General features: G+C 37.4%; 1 long non-coding RNA gene across 2 annotated transcripts in view; it reads right to left on the bottom strand.

The window, feature by feature from the left end:
- The window catches only part of LOC149788572 (uncharacterized), a 78,623-nt gene that overhangs the window by 43,982 nt on the left and 8,969 nt on the right, over positions 1 to 25,672 (bottom strand). The window lies entirely within an intron of this gene.

The raw sequence follows: 25,672 nt of genomic DNA on the forward strand, positions 1-25,672 counted from the left end.
GAAATTAGAATATTTAAATCCAATTCAACCACTTTAAAAGCCTGGTGGTTACCTCTGAAGTCATGTATTTAGCATCTGATACAATTTCCATTCCATACCTCAAATACAACGGTTTATTGATGAAATGGAATATTACAAAGTAATAAATTTGCCAATTAGTTTACGGATTAGTCAGTAGTTGATGGAACAAGCATTCACCTACCAACAATACCCTCACAGGCATATGGAAATAGTCAAACCTCAATGGTACCAACATCCGATGAAATGCATGACGTCCTTAAAAGCATTGCTTTGGGAAAGGTGTCTGGTCTTGACGGTGCGGGTAACCGCATCCTACTCGAGTTAGCTAACGAAATCTTTCAAGAACTAGTCTCTTAGACATGTTATATTTCCTAACTCTTCCACAGAAATAAACATCTGCTCTAGCCTAAAAACAGGGATTCATCCAAGTTGTCCAAATGCAGAAAATATCTCTTCCTAATACTTCTCACCAAAGGCTTTGAAAGTTTAGTTTTCACAACATGCATTCAACTACTTTAAAGACATATCCACACCATTGCAATTCGGCATTTCAGAGTGGGTACCTACGATGAATTATCTAACATATCTCATGAATACTTTTTCTCACGCAATAGATTCCGATAAAAATTATCAGATTTGTTGTTTGATGATACACATAAGGCTTTTGATCGCCTTGGCCAAAGACATGCACGCAGATGGAAAGCAAACGGAACATCACGCAGTCTCCCAAAATGGTTTCAGTTATCTCTGTAATAGGATGCAACAAAATAGTACTTCCAAGAATACGCTCAGAATGAAGTTCATCCATTCTCTAATCAATGGACACCATCATCATCATCATCATCATCATCATCATCATCAAACCCTTAACTCAAGAGGTCGTTGGGGCACCACAGTTGACTTTACAACCATTTCCCTCCATCTTCCCCTGTTCACTACTGCCCTTTCGGAATCTCTAAATCTCATGCCTGTCCACTCCTTAATGTTGTCTTCCCACCTTTTTTTCTGTCTACCTCTTCTTCTGCACCCTCGCACTGTGTCTTGCAAAATTGTTTATGCCAGTCCAGATGATCTTGAGACATGACCGTACCACTAACATTTACGTTTTGTTTAAAAAGTGGTCAAGAGGTCTTCATAAGATCCGATGGCTCGTTGGATCCTGTTGTCGTTGGTTACATGGTCAATGTATGAGATGCCCAAGATTTTCCAGCAGGATCTAATTTCGAAGGTTTGAATCCTTCTTTGCAGATCTGATGTGAGCTACCATTTTTCATAAGCATACAGAAAGACTGATATGACAATAGAGCGCATCAGCCTAATATTCGACCCAAAAGCAATGTTGGTATCTTTCCATATTGATCTCAACTTTGTTATTGCTGCTGCTGTCTGGGCAATCCTGAAAAGTAGTTCTGGTTTGGAGCCCTCATCTGTTACAACTGATTAGAATTGAAGCTTTTGACTCTTTCCAGCTTCTTCTGTCCACTGATTTTTATTTCTGCACTGATGCCGTTGGTGTTGTTTGTTATACGTTTGGTTTATTTCTGAGCTAATCTCCACACCGTATGCTGTGGAGGTTGTGTCAATACGCTCAACCAAGTCAGCCAGTTCTTTTTCCTCTCCTGCTAAACCATCAATATTATTTTCGAAGCGAAGGTTGGTGATTGTTCTTCCTCCGATGCTGACAGTGTCCTTGTGGTCATGCAATGCATCATCCATGATCCTTTCCAGGAGAATGTTGAGAGTGTATGTGACAGTATACATCAATGTCTGACTCCAACTGTTGTTCGAAACCAATCTCATCTGCTGTCATTGATGAGGACAGCACTGGTGACTTTCACATAGAGGTGCTCAACAACCTGCACCAGGTCTGAGCTGTTGTTCTACTTCCTCATAGTTGCCCATAAGGCTGCATGCCATACCCTATCAAAGGCCTTTTTGAAATCTATAAAGACACGGTATATGTTCTGCTGATGCTGAAGGTAATTCTCGGAAAGGAATCTGAGATTGAAGATTTGTTCTGTGATGTTCCTTCCACTTCCGAAGCCTGTCTGCTCTGCAGCAATAATTTTCTTTTCCTGGGGCTTTAGTCTGTTAATAATTATTTTCAGCATGACTTTGCTCGTGTGATTGATCAGACTGACGATTCTGTAGTTTTGGCTTATCTGTAGGTTTCCTTTCTTGGGAAGCACGGTGACCAAATTTTGAGTCCATGTGTTGGGCCAATCTTCTGTTTGCCATATCTTGTTCCAGATTGATGTCAGGACTGTGACTGTCTCTTCTCCTCCTGCTTGAATGGCATTATCATCAATTTCTTCTGCCTGAGGGCATTTTAGTACTGCTGGGTCTTATGACTGTACAATTCTGAGCAGTATCCTGTACATCGCTTAGGGACCTCTTGATCTTCTCTGAGGTTTTGGCATGATTGTTCTTGGATGGTGGTCACAGTTTTCCCTTGTTTATGGATTGTGAGATCTTTTACCAGTTGATATGCCATTTTGCTATCATTTCTACTGAGACTGTCTTCAATTTTTTCGCAGTGTCTTTCTATCCAGGATTCGTTTGCCTTTTTCATGCTTTTCCTGATCAAGTTGTTTATCCCTGTATATTTTTGCTCCTTCATGGTCTATTTTTCCCTTTTTCAGTTCTCTTCTTTTGTTTCATAGTTCAAGGACATCTGATGTGACCCAATGTTTCTAAGGCAAGGCAAAAACGTTTACCAATTTTGACTTATGATTTTGTAATTTATAATAGATTTTGCTAGAAACAGATATTAATGGCTTGAGTTTTAAATGTCAAGAAAAAAGAAAGTATATTGTGACGTTCCTATAATTATTTGTGCTGACGAGACAGTTATTCTTGCAGATAAGGAGAATGGTTTGAGACTTATTCGTGCTGATAACAATAACGATCTTTGGAAACAATTTAATGAATTCTATATACACTGTGCAGAATGTAGATTACAAGTGAATGCCTAAACAAGTTATAATGCCTTCAAGGCAATCAAGCCATTTCTTTTGTATTTGATAACACATCAATGAGAATAGTTCATCGGTATTTATATTTATGCTTTTTAACCATTATGGTTCATCTTATTCTGCAAAAAAAGAATCTCTGAACAAACTAAAAATAAGTTTTGGAGATATTGCTATATCGATGTGACAGCTGGCATTTTTTTGATAATCATGTTATTTAACAAGTACACATATATGCCTTTCGAACGTTTTATTGCAGTGATAATTAGGTTATTGAACGTGTACACACTGATGTCTTACGAACTGCTCATTTTCAATGACACTGTATTTGTTGTACAGAGCGATAAGTATTTTTCCCACAAGCATTTTTATCAGTATTATAGCTGTAATATATTGTTCTTTAATGGTCACTGAGAAAATGAGTAAAATTTCAAAAAATGATTATTTGATATTCTGTTAAACGATGATGAAACTGTGTGTATAGTTTAAAATCTATTTTCTTTATTTAACAGACTTTGTGTTATTTAATTCTGACTAAGTTATGGTCATCACAATCATTCTCTTCTGTCCACCGTCTTAATACAATAGCCACCGTCTTAATACAATAGCCACCGTGTTACCGAAACATTTATTACAGACAAACATGGAATTCTAGAATATTTTATTCCTCTAAAAGTAAAACGCGTTTAATAGTTGAAAAAAACTGCTTGATATTTGAACCATTATTCATTGGTATACACCAAATTATAATATTTTTTAAAACAATTCCGTGCAACGAATTATAGGTTTCGAATCAAACAAGGCAGGTCACAAAATGTGTGAATATAAACAACAGAATGCGAATTGAATGCCTTGAAAGCTCGAGGGCGTGAATTTCGCAATGCCAGTATTTTGCTGAAATAAGAAATCACTATATAGGTAGAAGTAGCTGAAAAGTTTTAATATATACATATTCACTGAGTAGCAAAAAATACTGATTTTAACTTACTGATTATATTACGTAAATTTATGCAACTGATATTTAAATTCATTATTATTATATGCATATGAACATATAAATTCAAGAAATATGAGCACCCCCAAAATTGCGTTAATTTTAATGCCAAAACACGTAGGCAGAATTTGACACAAACAATGAAACTTTTTGACTGAATGTTTCTAAGCGCATCAGGATATCATCTTACGAAACATCAACTCTTGTGTCGTCGCTCTGTAATTTCAACTTGCAGATAAGAACATTGGAAAGAAAGCAAAAGAAATTCAGATTAATCGAAATCTTAGTTTGACTCATCTCATTAAAAAGGGAATCAAGTAACTGCTACGTTTATATTCAGTATTACAAACGAACCGAATACACGGATAAAAATGTAATGTAATTAAGTGAGAATGGAAACTTTCATAAAATCATGCCTTATTTATTAAAGACTTACGTTTTTATTTGTTGCTGTTGAATACGAAATAAACGAAAACCTCTTTTGATAATATATTTATGATTGTCACTTTTCTTACCTCTGGAAAACACATTAATATAATCATTTTATAGTATATCCACACATCTTTGTTATCTTGGCTGCAAGACAGATACAGAATATACAAAAACGATACGTTTTTTACTTAAAGACATTTTAAAATTCACCCTGAAGAAATGTTAAAATAACAACATTCATGTATCAGTGTAAACAGAAAGTAGAAAATGAAATGACAACTCTATCTGGTCATATTCGTACTCTTTAGTTCACTCTTGTAGATATTTAAATATACAACATGTTTTACTGAACATCCGAATAGATTCCTACTTTCGCCTGATTTAAGCATATTAAAAAACGAAACTTTGCATTTTGTTATCTCAGAATTAAATTGCACAGTTCGAATAGGCACAGTTCCATGAGCTAATCAGGATTAAGAAATACAAATCGAAACATACAGTCATTCGTATTATAACAGAACAGAACAAAATGAAACTGTACTGCCAAATTATGCCAACGATTTGTCGTAAGTGCAAATTCAATGAATAATGATGGTGTACGGATAAAAGAAATGCAGACAAGGGAAGTATAGAAGGAGAGGTATTCCGATTTATTTCTTTTGATATTCCTGACACAATGAGATGAAAAGATAATAGTTGTTGCTAATCATAGTTTACATAATAATAATAATAATAATGAGGACTTTGTATAGCGCCTAATCTTCAGAAGTTCTAAGCGCTTTACAACATTGGACAACAACTATAAGATAAAAAGCATATAATAATATTATTACAAAAACAAACACCATGAAATTAGAAAAACATTAAAAAATAAAAAAAACATGCTGACAATATTTCAGGTAGGAAACATTATTAGGTCTTTAAGTTTGTTCTTGCAGTCGAAATAAGTGAGTTTTGAGAGCCCTATTGAATGTGATCACTATGTCTTTCTGTCTAAGTTCAGTGGACAATTGATTCCACGTTGCTGGGCCCTGGTATGCAAAAGAACGCTGTCCATATGACTTTGTTTTCATAGTGGGAATAATGAGTATATGGTTGTCAGAAGAGGAGCGTAAGTATCTTGCTAGTATGTACACATTGGTGAGGTCAGATAGGTATCTTGGACTAGAGTCAGACAGTGAAACATTGCACAGAGAACAAATTTTGCGTTTGATTCTGGATCGAATGGATAGACAGTGTAGGGTACGGAGCAGCGAGGAGGTGTGCTCTGATCGTGGTACTCTAAGTATGATCTCAGCAGCTGTATTTTGAACACGCAAGTGTTTTAGTGACATCAACTGAAAGATATTTGCGAATGGAGCTGATGCGTCTCAGCTCAAGATATGCAGCCTTGCATATGTTCATGACATGTTGGTGCAATGTGAGAGTATTGTCCATAGTAACACCTAGGTTTCATACTGATTGTGTGAATTTAATGTTGGCGTTGCTGATATTTCTTGTTTGAGGTAAAGGATGTGAATGAGAAGGTCTTTGTCTTATGATCAGAATGGCCTCAGTTTTATCATCATTATCTGCAGCTTGTTACATGTCATCCATGATTTCACATCAGAAATGCACCTTTCTTCATCTTGGATGGTAGCATCAACTTCAGTTGGGTGGCTAGATTTGTATATTTGGCTGTCATCAGCGTACAATTGGTGAGACACTGGATGATGATCTATGACATTTGAGAGCGACTGAGTATACAGAATGAAGAGAACACGTCCAAGAACAGACCCCTGTGGAACACCACAACATAGATCAACTGGGCTGGAGTGTATTCCATTTGCAGGTACAATTTGTGTCCTGTTGACCAAGTAGGACTTGAACCACAGTAAGGCTGTATCATGAATGCCAAATACATGCTGGAGAAGGTGAAGTCATATATCATGGTATATTGTATCAAATGCTGTAGACAAATCAAGGAGGGTGAGGACTGCAATATTTCCGCCATCCAAAGCAGAGAGAATGTCATTAACTACTTTCAGAAGAGTAGTTTCAGTACTGTGGTAAGGGCGATATGCAAATTGTACATTGCTATAAAGACTGTTGAATTGAGATGAGATACAAGCTGGGACAGAACAACCTTTTCTAAGATTTTTATATGAATGGGAGATTAGAAACTGGGCGGTAGTTCTTTAAATCGTTATGGTCTAGTGTTGGTTTCTTCAGCAGAGGCTTTACAATGGCAGTTTTGAAAAATGATGGGAATTACCCTGATGAGAGAGAGGTATTAATAACATCAGTTATTGAAGGCAATACTGGATCTAAGCACTCAAGCAGTAGTGATGTTGGAATTGGATCAAGTTCACATGACTTTGGTGCACTTTTAATCAGGATTGTACGTACGATAGCCATCGAGACAGTTTCAAATGCTGCTAATGGTTGCCGCTCAAATGCTGTATCCCAACTGTATGGTGACGACGAGTCAATTGAAATTGTGTTGTCAAGGTTATCTATAATGGTTTGTACTTTGTCACGGACGAAATTTGTAAACATGTCCGTAAGGTCGACTGGAGAGAAGGTTGTTGGAAGTGGTGTAGATTTGTTCCTTGACATTAGCTTGTTAGTAATCTCGAAGAGCTCTTTTCAGCTGGAACTTTCCATGATCTTAGTAGTGTAGTGGGCTGATTTCGCTGCATGGACTATATTTGTGACATTCTTCTTAGTGGCTTCATAGATTTGCTTATGTATAGTGAGCCTGGTGGAAAGCCAAGCCTCTCATCTTTACGGCGGACTCTTTTAGCAGTGCGAAGCTGGTACCTAACACTGCTATGCCATGGAGAACATTTTTGAATTGATACTATGCACTTGGTAGCTCGGGCATGTTTGTCGAGCAATGAACGCAGGCATTTATTGAATTGTTCTGCTGTAGGAGGTAAGCATGTTGTTAGGTTTGCTTGGATGTCATGCATTAGTTTGGTTCTATTTATAATACGAAAGTTTCTCTTAGTAACAGATAAAGGTGGGGGGTTAGGGACTAATACGTCAAGATGGCATACAATGATGAGTTGGTCTGATACAAGTTCATGGGATACCAGGGAGGACCGTAGAATGTTATCATCAGGTCTATGAAGAATCCAGTCTAAAATGTGATCATGTTTATGGGTGGGTTGGTTATCTAACTGTTTGAGGTTGAAAACATTAATGTAATCTATGAGTTTTGATGTGTTTGGGTTTCCGGGACAGTCAAAGTGAAAGTTGAAATCTCGAAGAATAATCAGGTTGCCACCAATCGAATTTCCATACTCCAGGAGATTCGGAAACTGCTCCAAAAAGAGAGAGTCAGCCAGCTTGTTTTTTTTCTACTAGGCGGAGGGCGGTATAGGCAGAAAAAATGGACTGACTAAACCTCCAGTGTGAGTGTGGTTAGGACTAGTTCAAACGATGTGTGGTCGAAACTGAATGTTATGGTGTGGTTAAGACGTTTGATCATGGAGTTCTTTGTGATGACAGCAATAACCACCTCCGCGAGAGTTACGGGGGAACGACTTGATGGAGTAACCAGTGGGTGTTAGATGCACGCACTTGGGTTCATCACCTGATGCTTGTAGCCATGTTTCTGTCAGGAAAAATACGTCGATATTCTGGTCTTTGATAAAATTAACTATTTCTGTGCGCTTTTCCGGTGGTCCTACTGATTGGGCATTGAATAATGCAATACGCAGAGGTATCTCTTGGATAGATGACACAAAGGTTGACGAATTAATTGGGATTTGAATTAGGTTGTCTAAATTAACGGTCGAATTTTGAAATTGTTGAGTCGGAAAGGGCATAAGGGAGATAACTGGAATTCTTCTTCCTGTTCTACGCCGGCCAGCTTTGAAACAACGTTTTGTTTCTTCTGTCGCTTCTGTTTACATTCAAGTAATGATGAATGTAGTCCCAGTTCGTTTAGTGTAGAGCACAATGTGGTGGGGAAAACAAAGGAGTAGTCATTTAAATCGATTTATGTTTAGATTCTTTTCTTTGTCCTTGCACTGGTCATGTTTACTCCAGTTAGATAAACGTAACCTATTTCATTATCTATTAATGTGGTCACTTGCGTTCCTGTTCACATAAGTAGTTGAGAATTAGAAAATTCTTGACCACTTGCATTTTGTCGGAGAGCGGGATTTGGGGTACGAGGGTGCTCTCTTTTAAAATAGTCCACTCACCACAAGTTCCTGACAACGTGTGCATAATGTTGTTAAGTTTCAGTTTGTTTTTCATGTTTTAAATCAAAATAAATGAATGAAACAATGATCACGTTAAAAAGTGCACTTACTAGAGGAAAATTACAGCTTTTGAAATATTGGTTATTCTTCCACAGTTAATGAACTACAACAAAAATCACATATAAATGGTTATTGATTACTTACTGCTCATGATTGAAAATATTACAATTACTCAAAGAAATAATAGCTATTCCCTCAAAACATCCACAGTTAAATGCTCCACAGATTCCTTAAAAATTCATCAGAGGAGCATTATTACCATGTAACTTTGACATTGATTTTTATGGTAGTTTGATTGTGCTTACAAGCAGACAAAATACAATTGGTCATAGTACAAAAGCTGAATTTATAACGTGTTCTTGAAATTCGCCGTCGTGGAGGACCAGCTTTGCTGTTGAACAGCAACGTCATTGTTTGAAAGGGTCAATCATTTCATATATGAACCAACCATCGATCGTAGGGCAAAATGCAAACGCATGTCGCTGCTATATATACAGGTTGAACATATAACCTGCAGCCCAACAAGACTTGCACCATCAGTGATACAACGGAACAATTTTGATGATGAAACAATCCACTAGATAGCATATAATCCTTGTTTACTTCAGATAGTCAAAGAAGAACAATGAATTGGAGCAACGTCTCAAAGTTTAGAGCAAATGGTAGTCCTGTATTATAAGCCAAACTTTTGACAAGATACTATAGCGCAAGATGAAGACAATGTCTTACGCTGAGTGACATAGGAATCCTGCTATAACAATCATATCATTTCAAAATAAAAGTGTGAATAAAAAAATTACAGCAGTACAGTACAGTAATAAAGATATATACTGCAAAAGAATTGCAAGACGAAAGATAGAGTAAATATTTTCTCCATGCTATATTATCATCTGGGTCTATAGTGCGCCTCCACACCCATACCACTATCACCACATACATAGGTGATACATTCCCGTCTGGGCTTAGACATTTTGACACATGACAATCCCATATGGGCCCCATGTCTCCATATTTTCTTTTAGTAAATTTCATTTTAAATGAAACGTATTCAAGATAATCAAATGAATAAAATGTTTTATTCAATAAATTTGCCATATAGCTCAGTGAAATTTGTCATTTAAGACGTTGTGATGTATTGTAGTAATATGATAATAACAGTTATAGATTTTAGCTACTCCGCTCAATCGAAGTCTTCTACTACCATGACTTTGTCCTCTGATCACTTGGTCGCGCATGCGAAACCATGCGTGAATCATCTGCGATTATAAAACACGAACGTTACCATGAAGCGCCCATAAAAGAGGATTTTCATGTGGGATATAATGCTTAGACCTAGACCATTAACCAACTAAACAACTATTATCATAATACATCTGACAACTGTCCACGCCAACCATTTTTTTTTTCGTGATTACTTATTATACACATCGCAGAGATTGTCCCTCGACGTGAAAAGTATATAGGTAAAGACGTACGTGAAAAAATACGGGAATATATAATTGACGGCATACACAAATAAACATGATATGTATCAACGTTCACATAGTTATAAAAAAATGGTCAATATTATTGAAATTGTATTAGAGAGACAACGTTTGTTTAGGAGTGTAGCCTTAACTACAAATATTGCAATTGTATTAGACACCAAAGATTTGAACATGAGTGCTGTCTTCAGTTAATAGTGTAGCCGTTGCTCGGAACTGTGCACATAGACCGATCAATATTTACATACATATTTTTATAGACTCTGTGTTATATCCTAGGATAGCGGGGATGACTCTTGTATAAAGATGTACTAAATTATGTTTCCCGATTGCCGTCTAATTCTCAAAGGGAGAAAGACTTAATCAATAAATGTATTGTTCTGGCGTGCATATTATTATCTCAAAGCAAAATTGTACATTCATATCTCGATACAAGAATAAGCCAAACTGATGATCTCAATGTGAAAACTACTCAAATTATTGCTTTGTGAAAGTGCTGTCAATATTTTAGAGACTTAGAATTATTATTTGAAGACAATGTATGATTATCATTACACTGTACTACGAATATGTATATAGTAAGCCATGGAAAAGCAGCTCAAAATGACTGCTATCACATTGATTTAATTTTGGAGATGTACGTGATCATGTTTTGTCAAAAGCCCCTTAACTTCAAGTATGAGTTCTCTCATTTACATTCTTAGCGGTCTCAACTGGCTAGTCAGGCAACGAGTTATACGTCTGATGAGGATAATACATTTTGAATAAAACTCGCGGAAAATGATATTTGTCTTAATAACTGAGGAACATTCGTCGCTTAGGTTGGTTGAATGTGACAATGAAAGTGAATCTGACGATGTAAGGTCTTTGTCAATTACAAGTAGGAGGACACACACAATTCATAAAACGTTCGAAACAGCCTCTGATGATTCTACGTTGTTCTTTGGAACACTAAAGGAGCATCTGGGATTGCAAATTCATCGGTATTGGCTACTCTCGCCGGTTGACGATAAGAACGTCATGTGTAGCAATTTAAAATCAGCAGCATGCTTATAATCTCGACGAAATACTGACTCAGAAGCACAATACAACTTGCATAGGGATAATTTCCTTTTATCTTAAACAATTACCACGTATATATATATATATATATATATATATATATATATATATATATATATATATATATATATATATATATATATATATATATATATATATATATAGTGACAAGAAGTTCATAAATCGACGTGTATGGTATTTTGAAATGATTTATTAGCGTATCTTAAGCTGGCATCAGTGTACCGAACAATGGAGTTTTTCTAAAGTGATCGTAAAGTTTAAAACGCTTTGTCGTTTAAGTGTATCAAACATATTTGTGAATGATGCTCAAAAAGATGTGTGATTTTTCAAATACATATCAGGAGCACCTTGATAAACTAACTGACTAAGGGAATAACATGCAACAACAACGACACAGACTTGGATAATAATACAAATATATTCATAAAAAGCAATTTTTGACAGTGGGCAAGAACACTTGAGATCGTGGACGTCTAGTGAGAGTGAAGACAGTGAGAATAATCAGAAAGATTCTTTCAATAATAATGTCACAGTGGCATCTACACTCACTAACCAACGGGAAAGAGTTTATGAACTCCATTCTATATCCAGAGAAGTAAATACCATATGTGAGTTCTACAAACAATCCAAAACATTTAGACTTCTTGGATTTGAAGCTGCGAACGGCAGAATGCAGGTTGGTTCTATACATAGTGATGGATCATTAAAACTCATTTGGGCTGAGATCTACGTAAGACACATTTTACGTAAGTGTATTGACTTCTTTCTAACTGATGATTTATATTGCTCGCCTCAACATTTTACAAGACAGGACACAGTATTAGAAATAACTATCAAGGAAGACACGATATTATTTTCTTCCCCAATTCGATACACATTTGCATATAAACAAAACGTTCAATCGTATTTGTACGCAATCACTGCAAAGGCGTATATCCTGGATCCTAACTGACAACCGATGCAGGCGGTTTAACATTCATTTTTCATTATTGCAGTCTAGAATGCCTGCGCCATAATATATGGATCAAAACTTGTCGAATAATGTACAGCCATAGTGTGTACGAGGGTATAACAATTTCCATGCGCACGTTACATGCACCCATGTAGTACCCAACAGCGGCTTGACGATTAAACCTTACATTGGAATCAGTGAATTTCACAGCAGTGCAACGAAACAAGCCCAAAGCTTAAGACCACTGTCACGTTCCTTGGGTGCTTAGAAGATCCGCACACAGCGCATGCAATCTACAAATGCGAATTGATCCAAATTGAACAAAACTCCCCGTTGTGCTTCATTATCTACGGGATTATGATGGTCACCTAATTGTGCAAGGAGTTTCCTCAACATTAAAGGCGTCAATAAGTGTAATCCCCAAAAACGTGGAAGAATACATGACGTTTAGGTTGGATCAGTTGAAGTTCATTGACTCTATGCAGTTCTGAACTCAAGCCTGGACAAACTCGTGAGCAAGCATGGCGATGATTGTTTTACAGTCATCCTTACAATGTCGCCGCGGTTGATTAAACCTTTACCTAGGTGACTCGCAAAGGATTTATCCGTACTATGGCAAGTTTATTGAAACTCAGTTACCACCGTTTGAGGCAATCCAGTTATTATTGTCTCGCGACGGGATTTCGGCTAACAACTATGAACACGCAAAGAAAGTCGGGTCCACATTCGAATGCAAAAATACGAATAACTATCGAGATCTGTATCTGGGTATAAAAGCTCTATCTTTCGTCACCGGAAATGGCCTGCGATGCACTTCTTTTAGAGACAGCGGTCGAACTAGAGCGTTAAATCTGTGGCGGTATCTCCATGTCGAGTAACCGCTACACAAGAGCACACAAAGTTGGTGTGGACGGATATGACCTGGTCTTAGCATACAGTTACATAAAGTACCATGCCCTCCTCAATTTGCATTGCTGGAAATGATGCAGTACATGCCTATTAGCAGATTTCGGTGGATCCATTAAAAAAGCATATACAAAAAACAATTATTAAAGCGACGGTGATATCAGGTATATTTGTGAATTTAATCTACAGTACACGGATGAGCTACCCAAAACTCATAACAATTATCCGCTTGCACTGGATGTGCTGTAAGTGCTCTGGATCGGTTGTCCCCGTTTGAGCGCGATATCATAGAGGGCGCAAGTTACAGAATGCGTCAAACGTATTCAGAATCTTAAAGACTAAAGGGAGCTATGTAGTTTACACACGAAACGTGCAGCTGTGTCTGCTACTGGGAATGTGTATATGCCATGTACACAGAGCGTTACAGTTTCACCAGAGCGCTTGAATGACCTTGTACATTCAAATGAACATAAACCTGAGTTTGAGAAGGATCATTTCAAATTCATAAACAACATAATTTTCGGTAAGTCTATGGAAAATCGTCGAGTTCAGAAGAACGCCGATGATGGGCTCATTGCCGAATGCAGTAAGAAAATCGAAACTGAGACAGACGAAACCTATTTAAGTTGGCTCGTATGTGTTTATACTTATTGAAACTGTTATTGTGCACGTTTTATTATTTTAAGGATAATACCGCGGTTATGAGACAATGTAATAATTATTTGCACCTACAAATATTAGTTTCTGATGTATATTACCGTTAATGATGTTAAGGTGGACAAGGGTATTGTTATTGCTGGTAAATTAATTTGATACAAGAGAGTATCAAAAAGACCATCCACTCTTTAGTAACGAACTTAAAAGGGTTTTTGGTAAGTTTAAAGATGGGTGCTCTGGTAAAGTTATTGAAGGATATGTGCGACTGCGACTCAAAATGTATTCGATCTTGGTCGGACCACAGAGCGGTCTCGCCTCCAAAAAGAATAAAGAAGGCGAAAGGAGCTCCAGGCGCGGTTGTCCAAAAGGGTGTTCCGAACAGTATGCATGTGGAATGTCTTCATCAACGACGCCATTTCTCACACTTAACAAATTTTTGCCGGCTGAAGAAAGGTCGCATTGGTGTGTACCATTGCACCGATTAAGTTTGTACCTGCTTAACACCAAACTGTGGGTACCAAACTGTGGGTATTTCCATATGGAATCACTTATTTTGCGTACGGATACCACGCATTTAATGTGTTAGAGCATTAAAATAAATTTATGTCCACTATAACGACTTGCAATTTTTTCTAACACAAATACTTTATTTTGGTGTCTTTGGTTCCGCCAAATGGCAACATGCGTTTGGTTGCCTCGAAATGTTTATATTATATTGCAAATACATCGACCAACCATATCAGGTCAGTAGCAAGACATTGTCTGCCATCTAACTTACCCGGTTCATACAGATACTGAACGTAATTGTTTCCGAGTAGGACTAGCGGTTGTGATTTTTAAATCATTTTTTTGTAGCGGTGGTAGTGTTCTTTCGAATTGCCGCAGCGGGTTTTAATTCAATAATACGTTTGGTTTCATTATTTAGCGCTTGGATTGTGAAACGAATGTAAGCCGTGTTACCCCCTCGCCAGATCAAGTGTGGGATCTCAGCAATAATTCCTGCGCATACTTAAGTTCGAAAATTTGCCATAGCGCTTGTTTGTGTAATGTTTGCTCGAGCAATCTCTTGGGTGACTTTTGCCTAAATCGTTAACATTTCAACAGGAGCTTCACCTTTCCAATACTGGCGGAAACTGTAGTAGATTTTATCGATGTTTATTTACTCCGTAGTGTCCCAGATAGCTTCGTCATTGCAGAAACATGATCCCCGGCGCCAAGATTTTTCTTAAACCCGTTTTTGTTTTACCATATCTCACAAGCGTCAACAAATTTGGTATACTCTCTATGCAAGTTCCATCGATCGCAAATCCGCCATTACGTGTTTGAACTTGAGTGGGATTTGCAGCACGTATTTTGTATGGCATCGAAAATAGTATGAAGACATTATTGTTTTATACAGCAATTGAACATGGCGAGGGCAAAGTAAAATCCAATCAGGAACAGTGACATGCTTCCAAACTAATGATGTTTTTCATGGGTCCGGCCGGGTCGGAGAAAACCCAACTGTTTTTGACTCTGATTTTAAGATGGTTAACGTTGGATCGGTTGAACATAATTGTGCAATCGCCGGACGGTCAACTATGTTGTGATGTACCCAGAAATTTTCTGGTTCGGTCGTCGCCAAGAAGCAAATCCTGCCATTGACGACATTGATGGACCTGAGGATAATATCGTTGTGCACGATAATGTGCTGCTCATTCATGGTACTTGGCCCAATATTCGATATCAGCCGATTTGGGGCTTCTGCGCGAAGAACTCGCTTGTGTTCTCATCAGAGCGGAGTCGAGAAGGTACCTGGAACGGTGTTCAACTTTCCCCGGGCGTGTACGAGCTTTTGTCAATGAATGAAGATGTCTGATGGGGTATTACATTGGCGACTAAGCGCATTCTAAAATTATTTATACACAAATATCACCCTACACCCAGATATGCTATCTGTATTGAATTTCAATGCACGCGCTTGCACAGTCATCGTTAGGAACGGTTTTTGGGTAGCATAAGGATTCCAGACAACAAGCGAATCCTATACGCAAGACCCGACGGTACAAGTTACAGTATCGCGCCATAAAGTTTCAGAATTACCACCAAAACTCGGATTAATTTGACCTGTGCATCAGCAAAGCAAGAGTTTCAAAGTTATAGAATGTTTGGGTTTTCCACGACTGAGACACCGGGTGATTTGATATCAATTACTCCCACGTATCCCCCATATTATATGCAACAATCCCCGCCCATCGAACCTACGTGCTTCCGGGTGGATACGGTTTTTATTCTGCCATGGCTGTTGAGAGTATATTGAACATTTTTAATTCACTTGCGATGATAAAGGCAGTAAACATTTCTGAAATTGTGCGAGATGGACTTGCATCAATGCTTCCCCACACAAAGGAAACTGGAATTTGTAACCTGGATTCAACAACATGACATGGGTTGCATACTTGGTGACGCACAAACATCTGTTGCATTCAACGCTGTCTTATCAAACTCGGCTGGACGGCCCCACATGCAGACATCTTCTTAAAGCGAAGCATGCACTCGTGCGTTCACCTACTCCGAAACGCTTATAGATATTACCTTGTCACTTAGAAAGTACGCTTGATAGTATACAAAATGCCTATTAATATTTATAGAAACTCAATCGCACGACGACGCACCTATTTGGATCTGACTAGGTTTGCCACCAAAACGGTTTAACCCATTTTATTTGTCGGGTTGTTGTTGACGTTGACCGGGTCAAGTTTGTGATTTTGAAGTTGAAACTGGAAAAATTAAGACATCTAACGTGGGCATCAGCAATGTTATTTTCAATCAACGAGGCGCTATCCGGAATACCTGACCAAAGTCACTGGAAATCGGTTAATAAGAGATTCTGGTGTGAAGGTTTCGTTAATCAACGACTACTTCGATATTGCTGATGTTGCGGATGAAATGTGGTTGAAGCAATAGATGGAAATAAAGATCTCCGAGTTAACTTCACCACCACTCATAGTAACTTGATGGAGCCATATTCAGGGAATGTTAATTAGTCAATCAAAGGAACAAACTGACACAATAACCTTAGCAAATGGTCGACTTGTTTTCCATTCTCTTGCAAATAGCTTTGATAGACCTAACCGTCACATAATGAAGTGGAACGTGTCACGCGTCTGTATCATTACCGGAACTTAAGGTTGGATGGGTAGAATCTTAATTTTAATAAATCACGAGCTTCATCTTCATCTTCATCTTCATCTTCGTCTTTTATAATCAGTGCCACGTATCGACAAACCCTGTAAGTTACAAATTATTTCCCATATACTGTATCAACAGCTTTAGTCACCCTAAATGATATTCTCTCGGAAGTATTCAACGACAGTCCGCAAGGATACTTAACCGTCTTTGGCGTTTGTAATTACATGTGAGCGATTGATTCTGACTACGGTGACTGGGTTGTGAAATTTGCCGAAGTCGTGATGGATGTTCAGAAAGCGGATGCTAACATTGATATTAATTGTGTTCCATTTTTCGATGAAGATTTACTTACAACGGTGTTACCAAGCCCTCGTATATACTCAAATACTCTAAATAACAGCATGATAGAACTTGACCATTGGGACCATGGTGTGCCATTCCCGACTCGAGGCCAGTTTGCAATTGTTACATTAGAACCTGAATCCACCAGACAAAAAGAAACGTCGCCGTTAGGCGTAAAATCAACCAAAGACCCTTTCAACGACCATAAAGTGAAATTCACCACTGAATCTGCTCTGATTATATTTTTACATTTGCCAGCGAATATGTTCAACAAACATTGATTCAACAAATAAGAGAAAGATGTTGAGAAAGACGGTCTTGTCCGCATAAGAGCTATTGGACGAAAATGATCGGGAGAGGCAAAAAGCAATGCGTATTTCTAAATGAATGTGGTGCTGCCAGGCCCAAGTCGTACAATTTATGGAGACTTAAGTATTCCTCCAAGATATATTTATATGATTGCATGACGGTTGTACAGGTAAGGAAAACTGCTTGGCTTGATGGTCAACATATTGAGTATTTATGTCCATAATGAAAATATTAATATATAACCTCAAAGCTACTGATTCGAGAAACACACACACACACACACACCTGACACTGCAGGGTATTGCGGTACTACAATGCCTGTATGGTTCTATTCCTGCAAAACAAGGTCAATAAATGGATTACATCAGATGTGGAATGCCCGTATGTAAAAATATATCGTATCAATCAGAAAGAATTACGGCCTATGGTTCATAATATAAGACTCTGAGGCTTGGATTTGATGATATCCAAGGCTTGGATTTGATGATATGGAACGAAAACTATCAGATCTAGATCAAGGAATATCATAAATGGAAGGCTGCTTTTTAGAGCCATTAAATAATCTGGCAACACTTGCACACATTTCAGCAGTATACTGACGCTGTATTGGAAAACGCATAGTATTTTATATAACAAAGATATGGAAACGATGGCAAATATATATCAAGAGACGTTGTAAATGAAATCCAGGAAGAGACGGAATTTGAAGAGAGAAGTCACTGACTGGTCAATCCAACAATTGTATTCTGCCGAGTCTTTGTGTCTGTAATACAATTTCAAAACTATCGACTGGTTTGCTTACCTGGCGATCTCTGATGTAAATGATGGCAATTATCTGTGGATGTACTCGCGTTGTATCTGCGCTGCATCCACGCTTGTATTTGTACTAGTGCATTATACTTCTGCAACAGCAAAAGGTAATTGTCACATCGACGGATAATCTCAGAGACATGAGTAGTATGATATCAGTTGTTTTGTTCGCTACTGTTCAAGATTGAAGTCTTCTACCCTGAATGATTATCCTCTTGCATAAGTGCCTGAGGGTACCGTACGCGGATTACAATCGCGGGTTCATATGAGGGTGATTTGAGGACCAGGTCAACGTAGTGGAAGGCTTAATCCTCGATCAGTAACAAAAATCTAAACCAGCTACTTCCATACTACTACTGTCGGAAAATGCTTCATGCACATGTTCATATTAATTTGAATAAGACACAAACCATGTGATAAATGATGATAGAAATTAGTTTTTCTTGTGTGCGAGTTCGGATGTTGTAGTACTTTACACAGCGATTGCTATGGAACTTATATCTTGTTAGAAAGATGTACTTGCCAATAACTAGTCAACACCATGACTAGACGAAGGTGGTGCAGGACCATTTTTACCCCATAACAACGGTGGTTGTGAAAAACATTTTGTTCCTAATGTCAGCTGTTAAACCCAGTTCTGAGAGCATTCTCTGGAATCAGATTTGTTTCATTACTGAATCTGTTGAGACAAAACGAAAGAAAACAAAAACATAAATCCATTTTGTACCCAAACGCCATCGAAAGAGTTAATCATGAAGTTTTATTTTATAGCGGTATGGATTATTATACCTTTTAACATCATGCTGAATTGATATTATGCATTATTCAATAATTTGAGGACTAACAAGAACTGGCATATTTTTATTATACTCACTTGTACTTTAACAATATTACATGTGTTATTATACAAGTTTTCCTTTGCCAACTACATGTTCAATTATACTATTTTGGAAAACCTAATTTATCATACTTTAATAGTTATCAACCTTAATTTTATATAGCAGAAAAGCAAATTTATATCGAGTTTCATTCAGATATAGTCCCTATTGATTCTCATACCTTGTTTTGCAATCGGAATGTCCTCGACCTTATCCCTCACATACTAAACAAATATCATATGTAATTACTGGCTATATTAACTGCCCTCACGCATGAGGTTGTCATTACACCATAATTACTTGGTGATGTGTAATTGCTACCAGTAAGGTAAGCAATATTTTCAGGCTATTAAAACCTAATGTTTTCATAATTTTACCTTTCATTCAAAAAAGTTGCAGAAATGAGATTAATTTTAAGTGCAAGTATTTCATGGGTTATCGCTGATGTTGTCTTCTGTTTCAGGCGCCGTTTCAGCACATGATAAGTTATACATAGAGGCCAGTATATCTGGTGGAGAAGAAATCGGAACGAATCCGGGAAGAGCCATGGACTCACGGGAAGATACTGGCAAACTTTCTCACATCCATACTCTGTCCGAGCCTGAGAATACAACGCACACAGACCGAGGTAATCTGTAAAGGCGGGCGGATTGGACCATTCGCCCAGACGAGGCCCTTTTACATTGATGTAACCTCGTCGAATGCCTTTTATTTTAAGAACCTTTTCTTCGCACATGTGACTGGATGTTTGTCCGTTAAAACTTACAAATCTTGGAAATATCAATCGATTACCTTAAGGTATCTTTCAGAAAGTCAAAGTTAATGGACTCGCACAGGAGAGAGAGAATTATCCATTTTCTTTATTTGATTGTTTACAACATTTTACATGAAACAAAGATGATAACTTTTGGTGGCATGAAGATAAGTGGACAAAGTGAATAAAAGGTGCAACGTCAAAATGCAACATTAATGTTGCACTGCCTTTCGATGACCTCTCCTTCAACTATAAAATAAACCAAAATATACCAGGCAACAACACCGTTGTCCCACTTAGACAAGCATTGTTGATACGCAACAACTTCTTTGGTAGGGTTCAACATTGATTCAAGTTGTTGTTCATCTTTGTCAACGAGGTGGAACACTACAACGTTTGTATCATCAGTGCTACAACGGAACGTTTCATCAGGCACAACTACAACGTTTGTAGCGTCAGTGCTACAACGTAACTTTTCATCATGGAACACCACAACGTTTGTATCACCAATGCTACAACGGAACGTTTTATCAGGCAAGACAACAGCGTTTGTATCGTCAGTGCTACAACGGACCGTTTCATCAGGCAACACTACAGCGCTTGTATAGTCAGTGCTGCAACGGAACGTTTCATCAGGCAACACTACAACCCTTGTATTGTCAGAACTACAACGGAACTTTTCATCAGGCAACACTCTAATGGTACTTAGTTACTTCAGATAAACAACAGGAACAGTTAATTTAAAAAGTCATCACAATTTAACTTCAAAGTTGGTCCTATTATAAAACCAACAATTTTTGTACAACAGCATACTGTCAGACACAATGAACCCTATGTCTCAGGTCAAATGATATAAAAGTCATACTTAAACAATGAAAGAATTCCAACATCAATGCAATCTTTAATCATATTTCAAAACGATACAGCGATGTTGGATTAATTATATTTGTTAAAACCTGCAGTGATTAAGGAGTTCAATTTACTTTTCTACTTGTGCTGTCTCTCTGGACCAGTACATGTAGACAGACAGACAGATAGAAAGATAGATAGATAGATAGATGCCATCTTGGTCTGTGTATTTCATCACAGGTAATATCTAAGACGACAGCTACATGTTAACTAGTACCATCTAATATACTAACAGTGTGATAAACTTGTGCTACAGGCCTTACAATTCTTCTTTTCTGTTTCAGTGAATAACACAGGAGGCATTCAGGGACCATCAACCAACCCTTGACCCTACGAACCTATCGGCTATCGTTATTCCGGTGGTTTTCCCCACCAGCATATGTCCAGTATAATAATGTGCCTCAGGCAGGTGCCGACCCGGCCTATCCATCACCACCGGCAGCAAAATATTAGAACTTACTATCTCGTATTGACTTGTTTTCATGTTTCTTGAGACACAGGTGTAACGAACTTATTTTACTTTTTGTCATATTACACGTTACGAGAGAGAGAGAGAGAGAGAGAGAGAGAGAGAGATGTGTCATTCACTATGACACTATGAACGTTTTTCAGCAACTCTAGATTGTATGTGGTATTTACAGTTGCTACTAGTGTATTACCAATACGTGCAAAATTCAAACATTTACAATTTAGACAGTTCCCCTGCAGGAATCGTCCATTTTATTTTTATCCAAAATTGTTTCATCGTCCTAAATTTGTGTGTAATACGTAGACAGATTATATAAATTCCTTATAAATGTATTTGAAATTTAACAAGAACGTAAGTGATGTGTGCCCCTTTACTGACAATTACTTATTTTCAGTAAAGATATGTCTTATAACCCACTCTAGAAAAAAGGAGACACGATTTTATCCGACCACCTTATCATCTCAGCATAGATTCCTAATCCAAATCATCCATTTCTTAATCGTGACGTCACCAGTACCTTGATGGTGTATAAAATATAACATAATGACTCGCCGCGCCAAGACGTAAAGAAAATATACGTTATATTTCTTTTATTTGTTATTGGCGGCGGAGTGAGTGATCATTCACATTATATTGTTCTTGAATAAATGTCTGCTAAATCAAATGGGTTTTCTGAAACCCTTACCAAATTTTCAGAGAATGAGCCAATGGGGTACGTTGGCTATAGTTCCTGTCTAGAGCGGCGCGCTCTACCGGTTGTTTGTGTTAAATGCACGAATGGCAAAAGAGCCAACCTTATTGACACAAAATGATGCAATAGGGTGAGGCACAAGTTCTAACAACGTAATTAGGCACCTCGCAATATTATACCAGTATTTCAATATGACAATATAGCAGAAACTAGTAATAAAAAATGATGGGGGAGGGGATAAAAATGGCACAGTGGCAGTGTTTGCGATTTGAATACGTTTTTGAAATCACACAGTATCAATTTATATATTTGCATACATGTTGTTCTATATTTTTATTTGAACTGTCCTTTACTCAAAGCAGTAAATCCAAGCTAACAGCTAATGTCGCACTGACGGTAATTGTTTACTATACTTGAGACCGAACACGAAAAAATGCAAAGTGATTTATATCCCACCGCTGGACCAATAAGAATGTTCACATTTTTAATGAGGTTATGATCATATTTAACGAGATTCCGTTATGTCGGTGCCTAAAGCTATGCATTTAACTGGATTCAGTAAGTGGATATAAACACTCTTTCAAAGCACTGAAAGACATACTACATTGAATATCCTGTTCGAGATTGTTCCACGTGGCCATTGTTGAAGGTATAAAGAATGAATTAGTAAGAGTTTGGCCTGAAACTGCAAGTGACTATATTATATGAACATCAAATGTTATAATTTCCATCTTCGGACAGGGGGTGGGTGGGTTGGGTCATTCAGTGGGATAGTACACATTTTTTGTCCATTAATTTTGTCTCTTTCGTCTAGAATGCAACCTTTTCCAAACTGTTGTCAAAATAGAATATTGCCTACAATTGTATTTTGAAAGTTTTATTGCTATTATTGCCGCTACGAGCAGTCGTTTTTCAAATTTTACTGAATCTGTCAATAACCATTCTTTCCATTCTATATGTGCATATTTCAGAACGGCCGTGATATAAGTTAATCACAATTTAGTTAAATATTTGTCTACTAAGTTTGTCTTTTAGTTTTAGAAGGTTGACTGTTAGGACGTTATCGATATTTAAACCATCCAATATTTGATGAAAGTATCAGTCTAAGATAACGACTACAATTCACATACTTAAGAGCAATGTTGTCAACAAATTAGGGAATATTTGCTTGCTTGTTTAGTTTGTTTCGTGAGGGATTGGGTTATGGGATTGGGTTGTTATCATTAAACTTTATGAATCATTGCTTGGACCATTTATACACTTTAGTTAGATCATTAGTCCTGAGTAGTTGTATCTGAGTACAATAAGGTCATGAAAAATGCGGAGAAGAATCATTTGCACCGATATTTTTACAACGAACTAGAAAGCACATGGGTAAACCATGGCAGGTGCTTGGTTTGCATAATTATTAGACGTAGTGCTAAAGAGATAATGATTTTTGTAATAACCAAAACTTTGTTCTCATCATGCATCCAGCCAAGTAGGTATCTTACAAAACCAGGAATGTTCGCCCCAATTTCTTCTTTCCATATCGTTAATGAAAACAATTTTTAAAAAGTCTTCTGAATACACATTCAATATTCGTGCCGAACTAATGCAAGACATATGCTGCACATATAATTGTATTAAAGATATGTGTACGTTTAATGTTAGACTCATGAAAAGAAATTAATATGACATTGCTTTTAAAGTGTTGGTGTTTCAGTTGGTGATTCACGTTTAGTGTAATCCAATCTGATATAACTTTACTACTGGAATTTCAATTGGTGATTAAGTGTTGGTGTCCTCCAAACTGATACACCTTTACTAGTGGCAATTCAATTGGTGATTCAGTGTTCGTGTAATCCAAACTGATATAACTTTACTAGTGGTATTTCAATTGGTGATTCCCCTGTGGTGTATTAATGCACACCTAATTATGGTTTCAAAAATTGATTATTGCTTACAGACTCTGTAGATCAGAGACGAATTTCCACTTTTTAATTATTAATTATATAAAAAAATTAAAGAGAAAAATATTTTTTTATATCGTTGTTTGACTTAATTAAATGTTACACATTGTCCTTACAATTGCATTTACTTTTTTTGTTTCTCTCTCTCTCTTTCTCTCTCTCTCTCTCTCTCTGTCTCTTTCTCTCTCTCTCTCTCTCTGTCTCTGTCTCTGTTTCTCTCTCTCTCTCTCTCTCTCATGCCATGAGGTATAAACCTACGTGGACAGAGATAAAAGAAATTTGAGATATAAAGGTATCTGTATGAGATGTTTCTACACCTTAGCTAATGATACAAAATGAATGTAGCCTTCCAAGATTAAATGTTCGTGCTGTGAATATTTAGACTAGAGTTGATTTTTAAATAGTAACACGTCTGAAGGTCTCCATAATGTTTTAATTATGAGTGTGCCCTGTCAAGACCCCATTGATGTATAGTCAGGCATAGTAGACGAATTTATAAGTCATTTTTTAAATGCAATAATCGAATTGGGCTTCCCTTTTCAAACAAGACAGCAACATGGTAATATTTTGTTAAAGTGTGACTTGAATTGCGATAGTTTATGTGGATGCATGTCTTTTATATATAGTTAGAAAGAATGGTTTATGCACACACATTTTAAAAGTGGTGAATATCCTCGTTGTTACTTCATTTTCAAAAGCTTTCTTGTACATTTATACAAGTATCACTTTTCATAAACTTCCTGGTACATTTATAAATGTGCATCAGCCCAAAATTACAGGTAGATCGTTCATGTCATTAACTCACAATTTGTGCAGAAAATATTCATGATTCATACGTATTCTGTCACCCAGGTTTTAGTGGTTTTTTGTTGTTGTTTGGAGACGGGTAAACATCCTAGTGTGGATAATAGTGACGTAAAACATCGATTACTTGGATCTACGCGTGCGTTTGTCCAGTCTCAAATACTAGCTACACGCAAGGTTTATTATTCTCGTCTGGTTCAAAGAGCAATCGACTGTAAATATGTTTTGAAAACATAAGTTGAATGATAAGAAACCGTAACTATTCATCTCGTGCTTTTCTACAAAATCTAAAAGAAATATTAATAACATAACTACACGTACATTGTTTTATGGTCAATCCCTCCACACCCACCTCCCTCTCTCTCTCTCTCTCTCTCTCTCTCTCGGTTGGTCAGCAAGCATGTTACTTGTACCTTCAATAGATCTAGATACATCACTCTCTCCATCGATCGCTTTGTCGCAAGCCACTGGCTATAATCTGTGAAAATAGAGCATAGCGGAATGTTTGGTCGTGGCATGCGATGATGTATCTCGACCTGTGAAGTTACATCGGAATGGTAAACTGACCATGAGAGGGAGACAGACAGATAGACAGATACTGAAAGACAAAGGGAGACAGACAGACAGATACTGAATGACAAAGGGAGACAGACAGACAGATACTGAAAGACAAAAGGAGACAGACAGATAGACAGATACTGAAAGACAAAGGGAGACAGACAGATAGACAGATACTGAAAGACAAAGGGAGACAGACAGATACTGAAAGACAAAGGGAGACAGACATGGCTACACGTACAACATTTCTAATCGTCACGAGAATGTG

Source organism: Sinohyriopsis cumingii, chromosome 11, assembly GCF_028554795.1.
Source record: "Sinohyriopsis cumingii isolate HCF-2022 chromosome 11, ASM2855479v2, whole genome shotgun sequence".
Taxonomy (NCBI): domain Eukaryota; kingdom Metazoa; phylum Mollusca; class Bivalvia; order Unionida; family Unionidae; genus Sinohyriopsis; species Sinohyriopsis cumingii.